Below are 7,031 nucleotides of genomic sequence, written 5' to 3'. Positions count from 1 at the left end.
GTTCGGAGAAGTCTCTAGTTTGACTGGTTGGTATGAGATAGTATGCAAATTCGCTCTACTTCAAAAGGAAGAAAACTTTTTTCCCCTATGGAGCACTGCCTGTAAATAAGTCTCCATACACTCCCATCTCTTTAATGAGGAAGCACCCCCGCTTCCCAAGCTGAATACTTCCTTGTCAACTAATCCCAAAGACCAGTCATCTGTTCTATAGCCAACAGTGGCTGATTTGTACTCCATTAAACAGCAGTCTTGGTATATTGCTATGACATACCAAATGGGGTCCAAAGAACGAACCAAGAAAGTTCCTTCAGCCTTTCTCCTGCCCATCAGCTGTGCAGCTAACTAGGACACAGCTCCATTCACGCAAATGTCACAGCGCTGTAAATTCCTGTAAAGCGGGTGGCCTGGGACATCTCTATGCAAGGAAACCCTGAGACGAAGCTGCAGTACTCAAAGGCAATGTCCAAGATTAGAAAATCACAACTTCATTCTTCCAAACAGCGCCACACCTGTCCATGGATTGTTTGTGGTATTGAAGCTCCATTCAATTCACTTTAATTGAGTTTTTCGAATACTGGCCAATCCCTTTAAAGAGAACCTGTTGCGTCTTTTTTGCTGTCCTCACTTACGGCAGCATAAAGTAATGACAGACATGCTGATTTCAGTTGTCCATCACGTCACTTATGGGATAGAGTGCAGTTGGTCTTCAAGAACCTATAGCTTGTTCCTGTAGCTCCAAGCAAGAGAAGAGTCCCGCTTATTCATGAAATGACACTAACTCCACCCATCTGCCCTGATTTACAGTTCTCTGCCTATTATGCGGCATATTGAGAAAACCGTCAATCCAAGTATGGGTGGGCTACCATCACCTCAGGAATAAGTGTAACTCATCTCTTGCTGGGAACTGCAGGAACAACTTGTAAGTTCTTAAAGCCACTGCACATTATGCTATAAAATCATCATGTCTGTCCCTACTTTATGCTTCACTCAGTGAGGACAGAATAAAGGACATGATAGGCTCACTTGAACTTTTCATTCTGATAACCAGTGGGGTCCTGGCCCTCGGACACTTCTAGATCAATGAGTGATAGCATTATGGTGTTATGTGGAGTCAAATTATGAGAATCATTATGAGTGAATGTATAATTGTAAATGAACGGCTCCATGACATGTTAATTTGTGTTTTAGTGGAACATTTAATGTGCAGTTCTACTGATTACACTTTGCAATATGTATTAATAAATGGCTTTTATAGCAACTCATACGAAGAACATTTGTTGATCTGTCTATATTATACCATGTTTTGCCAATAAGACACCCTACCCTGATTTTCGGGGTGGGGGTGAGGGGAGGGGAATGGGAGGCTTGAAATATAAGCCCTGCCCAGAAAATAAGCTCCAGCTGGGCTACATGTAAAAAGAAAAAACAATACTCGCCTAGCAACCGGCGTTCGGGTCCTCGCGCTGCTGCAGGCTTCCATGTCGTCTTTCACGCTGACAGAGCAGTTCTTCCTGGTAGTGGGGCTTGAGCAACCTGCTTCCTGCAAGCTAATGCTCCGATTGGTTAATCCAGCGCCGCATCAGCCAATGAAAGCTGGTGCTGGATTAACCAATCACAGTCATTTAATGATGTCATACAAGACTGTTAGAAAGTGTTGGGATCAGTGGATGTGTGAGGGCACGCAGCAAAGGGGACCAGGCTCAGAAATTCCTCGACAGACCACCAGTAGAGAGGATCATCTGGCCATGTGACAAGCATGAGCAGCTCCAACTGTTTTATTGTCCGCATCCAAAGACAGGTGGCACCAATGTTACAGGCCCCTGTTTCTGTTAGAATTATTTCATGGCGCTTGGCTGAGGGACTTTGGTCTCACAGTGCCCATTAAGTGTACTGCCTTTGACACCCACTCACCATCCCACCATTTGCAGTAGTATGGTGCATTACAAAACTGGATGCTACGGAGTGCAAGCAGGTTGTCTTCAGCAATGAATCCAGGTTTAGTGTGGGCACTGACGATGGCCATGTTCATAGATGGAGACCTAGGGGTGAATGCCTCAATCTTGCCTTTGCTGTGGAGCGACACACTGCCCCCTCTGCTGGTGTGATGGTCTGCGGGGCCACCGCATATGATAGTCTGTCACCCCTACCAGTTGTTTGAGGGACAATAACAGCTCAGCGATATGTTCAGGACATTCAGCAGCCACATGTGTTCCTCTCATGGCAGCTTTCAAGAATTATCTTGTTGGAAAATGCCTCCTGGCCACACAGCCAGGGTGTCACAGGATTGCCTCCACGTTACCACACTTCAGTGGCCTGCTAAGTTGACAGATTTATCGCCCATAGAACATGTATGGGACGATCTGGCATTCCTACATGTTGGCACAATCTAAAAGCTCAGTTACAGCAAATATAGACAGATATACCGCAGAATACGATACAGAACCTGTATGCCTCCATGCCACCATCTTGCAACAGGGTACTAAAGCCACCATGCCCGCCCGTATCACATCTTGTATCCAAGCTAGAGGCAGCCCAAGAAGTTACTAGAGCCTCCCTCCATTCCCGCCCGTATCACATCTTGTATCCAAGCTAGAGTCGGCCCAAGAGGGTAGTAGGGCCCCATGCTTGTACGTATCCCATCTTGTATCCAAGCTAGAGGTGGTACAACATGGTACTAGAGCCTCCATGCCCACCCGTATCACATCTTCTACCTAAGCTAGAGGAGGTACAACACGGTACTAGAGCCTCCATGCCTGCCCGTATCACATCCTGTATCCAAGCTAGAGGCGGTACAACAGGATAGTAGAGCCTCCATGCCTGCCCGTATCACATCCTGTAGCCAAGCTAGAGGCGGTACAACAGGGTACTAGAGCCTCCATACCCGCCTGTATCACATCTTGTATCCAAGCTAGAGGCGGTACAACAGGGTACTAGAGCCTCCCTTCAAGTGTTCAGCTTTCAGTAATAAATGATCCGTTTGCTCTGATTTTGTAATCACTTATATAAACGTTACAATCACACAGAGAAATTTTAATTCAATTCCGACAACAACTTCTTGGGGAGATATATATATTTTTGACAATGAGTGTATTTATGTGAAGGTCCTGAGCCATTGACCACTGTGCAGAACTTTGTAGAGCAGAGCCTCACTGGGCGCTGCATGACAGGATTCAGGGAAAGCGAGAAAAAGATCATCTTTTTGTCTAGCAACATTTTCCCAGTTCTGGTACAAGGTGTAAGGGAAGGTTCACACACAGGGGAAATGCTGAGAATACAAGCTGAATAGAATGGGAAAAGGCTGCATTGGAAGAGAGTCATGCTGTAGATTTTCAAATCTACAGCCTGCCCTATGTATTGTGGAAATGCTGCATTGGCTAGCACTAGCCAAGCTCCAGTACTCCCATTGAAATGAATGAAGCGGCAGTGCACAAGCACAATCTCTGCTCCATGCATGTGGGGGCCTTCAGGATCCTGTTCTCAGGATTGGTGTCGGTCTGAGAAATCAGACCCCCACCGATTATAAAGTTATCCCCTATCGCAAGGATAGGAAACAACTTTATATCTTGTCACAACAACATTATCATTTATTTTTGTTAGCCATTGAAAGTCATCTTCAGGATGATTTCGGTTCTCCTAGGCCGGCTGCACACTACTGGATTTGCATTGTGGAATCCGGTAGAGTAGAAATCAATTGCGATTTTTCGCTCACAGAGAAAAAAAAAAATCGCAGTATGCTGTATTTTAGTGCGGTGTCCGCACGAACGGCTTCCATTGAAGTCAATGAAAGCCCTTCGACCCGTGGCCTGTCTACAATTAACATTGCGGACAGATTGCAGAATTCCACGTCATTGCCTGGCAACAGCGCAGGAAAAAAGAAGACAGGTACGCGGGGTCACCAGCTGGGCATGGGGTCGGATTCCGGTGCAGGTTTCCGCATCCGAAATCCGACCGGTGAAGTGCAGCCAGCCTTACTGAGAACAATAACAAGAATTTAAAATAAATGTAACATAGATCAGCTTTGAGTTTGTAAAACCAATGTTAAAAAAATTGCATTTTGCCATGGTGTTACAAACAGCGAAACACAAGAATAAGTCGTTTAAAAAAAAGAGTAATTCCACTTTTCAAAAACTTTTGCCATGACAAACGTTTCAAGCAGTCCAGGTGTTGAAGCCCAAGCTGATCACTTAAATGAAGGAGCTGCATTGCTCAGCTGAGCGCTGTGCCCCTTTGGATGTCTTCATTGCTTGTCGGCTCCTATCAGCAGCTGAAAATGGGCGCGCAGACTTGTATAGACATCTGAGTGACCATCTTCAGCAGCCAACAAGCAAGAATGACAGCTGAAGGGGCACAGCTCTCAGCGTGAGAGCTGCAGTCCCTTCATTTTATTGATCAGGTGGAGTCTTACCCCATGACATTAAACACCTGCTAGAACATAAGGATCAACACTTAGACTTACCAGCTGAGACAATAGTATCAGCGTTATCCCGCTGAGAACTCACGCACGGCACTGATAAGGCTCATTGTTCTCTCTCAGCTTGCTGAAAGACAACGATGAACGACTCGTTAACGAAAACTGCCCTATGTCCGTGCAGTTAGACCCAACGATTCTGGCTCAAAAGACGGCTTTGAGCGAGAATCATTGGGTCTAAATGGGCCTTAAAGGGGTTGTCCCGCGGCAGCAAGTGGGTCTATACACTTCTGTATGGCCATATTAATGCACTTTGTAATGTACATTGTGCATTAATTATGAGCCATACAGAAGTTATCAAAAGTTATTCACTTACCTGTTCCGTTGCTGGCGTCCCCGTCTCCATGGTGCCGTCTAATTTTCACCGTCTAATGGCCAAATTAGACGCGCTTGCGCAGTCCGGGTCTTCTTATCTTCTCAATGGGGCTCCGTGTAGCTCCGCCCCGTCACGTGCCGATTCCAGCCAATCAGGAGGCTGGAATCGGCAATGGACCGCACAGAAGCCCTGCGGTCCACCGAGGGTGAAGATCCCGGCGGCCATCTTCACCGGGTAAGTAAGAAGTCACCGGAGCGCGGGGATTCAGGTAAGCGCTGTGCGTTTTTTATTTTTAACCCCTGCATCGGGGTTGTCTCGCGCTGAACGGGGGGGGGGGGGGTTGAAAAAAAAAAAAAACCGTTTCGGCGCGGGACAACCCCTTTAACTGTTGCCATACATTGAGTAGCCTTATTATTAGACTCACCAGCCCTTTCACTATTGAGTTTTCTTGTATGGAAATTAGTAATCTGACCCGGCATCATATAATCAAGCGAGCAAGTTTTCTTGTGTCAGTTTCAGTGTGAATCCACATTAATTGGGAAAATCGAGTGATCTGAGCAACTTCGAGCAAGGCTTGGTCATAGGTATTTAAAAAACTGCCAATCTTACGATCAAAAGAGTAGATCAAGGATTGTTCTGATGAACAGGCGCTGTGAAAATCACAATTGGTTATAATGCTGAGCTCCAACTAAGATGTCCGTGCTAGGTACGGACATCAGAAAGGGAGCTTGTCGTGCACGAAAAGAGCAGCACTGGCCAGTGAGCACTTCTATAGTCAAGCCTGACCAATGGATGCTTCAGTAGCCTGAGGAAGGACACTCTTATTGGCCAGTGGGCCTCTTTTACTGCATGGCAAGCCCCTTTCTGATGCCGGCACGCAGCATCACGGTCGTAGTAACTTTGCATATTGCAGGCAGGGCGAAGGCACATTAGGGTGACCTCTGACCAAATCATTGCAGTCATAAGGAGGCAGAACGAGATTGATTAGACCTCTGTTCTCTACTGCCACCTTAACAGCAACAGGTCATCTTTTTGCACTCAAGGGAAGGTTTCTCTCCACCCATTCAATTCAACGCGGAGCAGTGCGCTGCTGTCATGGCACACAGTGGCTTTCGAGCATTGTCGCAACGGAAAAAGAGTGAGGTGCATCCAAGTCAATTTATCTGATTGACTGGAATCATCTGGCTTGCAGAATCAAAACTGTAAACGGTCGCTGGAGTCTGTGCAGTGCTACTGCTGAACGGTTGGGCACACTGTGGGCCATTTTTTACCAGAGAAGATAGATAACAGGTCGCAAAACAGGTAAGTGGCAGTGGCTCTGTCTGGCACTGTAAATACCTAGGCCACCATAAGTTATCCCAGCCTAGCTCATTTTAACCCCTCAGTGACCAAGCTTTTTTGTGTTTTTCCTCCCCCTTTAAAAAAAAATCGTAACTCCTTTAATTAGCCATCGACGTAGCTTTATGATGGCTTGTTTTTTGCGGGATGAGTTGTATTTTTCAACGGTATTATTTAATGTACCATATGATGTACTGAACAACTTTTAGTGGCGAAAAATGGAAAGCAAATGAAATTCCACGGCGCACAAGCTGCAACAAAATGACATAACTTTATTCTATGGGTCAGTACAATTACTACGATACCAAACTTATATAGGGTTTTTTTTGCTGTACTACTTTGCTGTATTTTTTTTTTTTTAAGATATTTTTTTTTTTAATTAGTATAACTTTATTGTTCTTATTTTTACAATATCTTTTAGTCCCCAAGAGGACCACAACATGCGATGCTTTGATCGCTCCTGCAGTATGATGTAATGCTATAGCATTACATCATACTGCAATCTGACAGGCAGCCTATCAAGCCAAGCCACGCCACAGGGATAGCTTGATAGGCATACTGTCAAGACAGCCCTGGGGCCCTTCAGAAGCCCCCCTGGCTGCCATGACACTCGCACGGCTCCCTGCGATATTATCGAGGGGGGAGGGGGGAGGGGGGGCATACAGGACCCTCAAACATCGGTCTGGGGATTTAAATGCCGCTGTCAGAATTGACGGTAGCATTTAAAGGGTTAACAGCCCCAATCGATAGCGTAGCTTGTTGGAGCTGTTGCCCGCGGGTTTCAACTGTAATAAATAGCTGATGCCCAATCTCCCTCCATACACGTCCTGCAACAGCAGGAAGTTAACACACTATAGAGTGGTCACTAAAGGGTTAAAGGGGTATTCTCAAAATTGACTTTTAATCACT

Source organism: Eleutherodactylus coqui, chromosome 13, assembly GCF_035609145.1.
Source record: "Eleutherodactylus coqui strain aEleCoq1 chromosome 13, aEleCoq1.hap1, whole genome shotgun sequence".
Taxonomy (NCBI): Eukaryota; Metazoa; Chordata; class Amphibia; order Anura; family Eleutherodactylidae; genus Eleutherodactylus; species Eleutherodactylus coqui.
The sequence above is the reverse complement of the archived record's forward strand: the minus strand, read 5'-3'. Positions refer to the sequence as shown.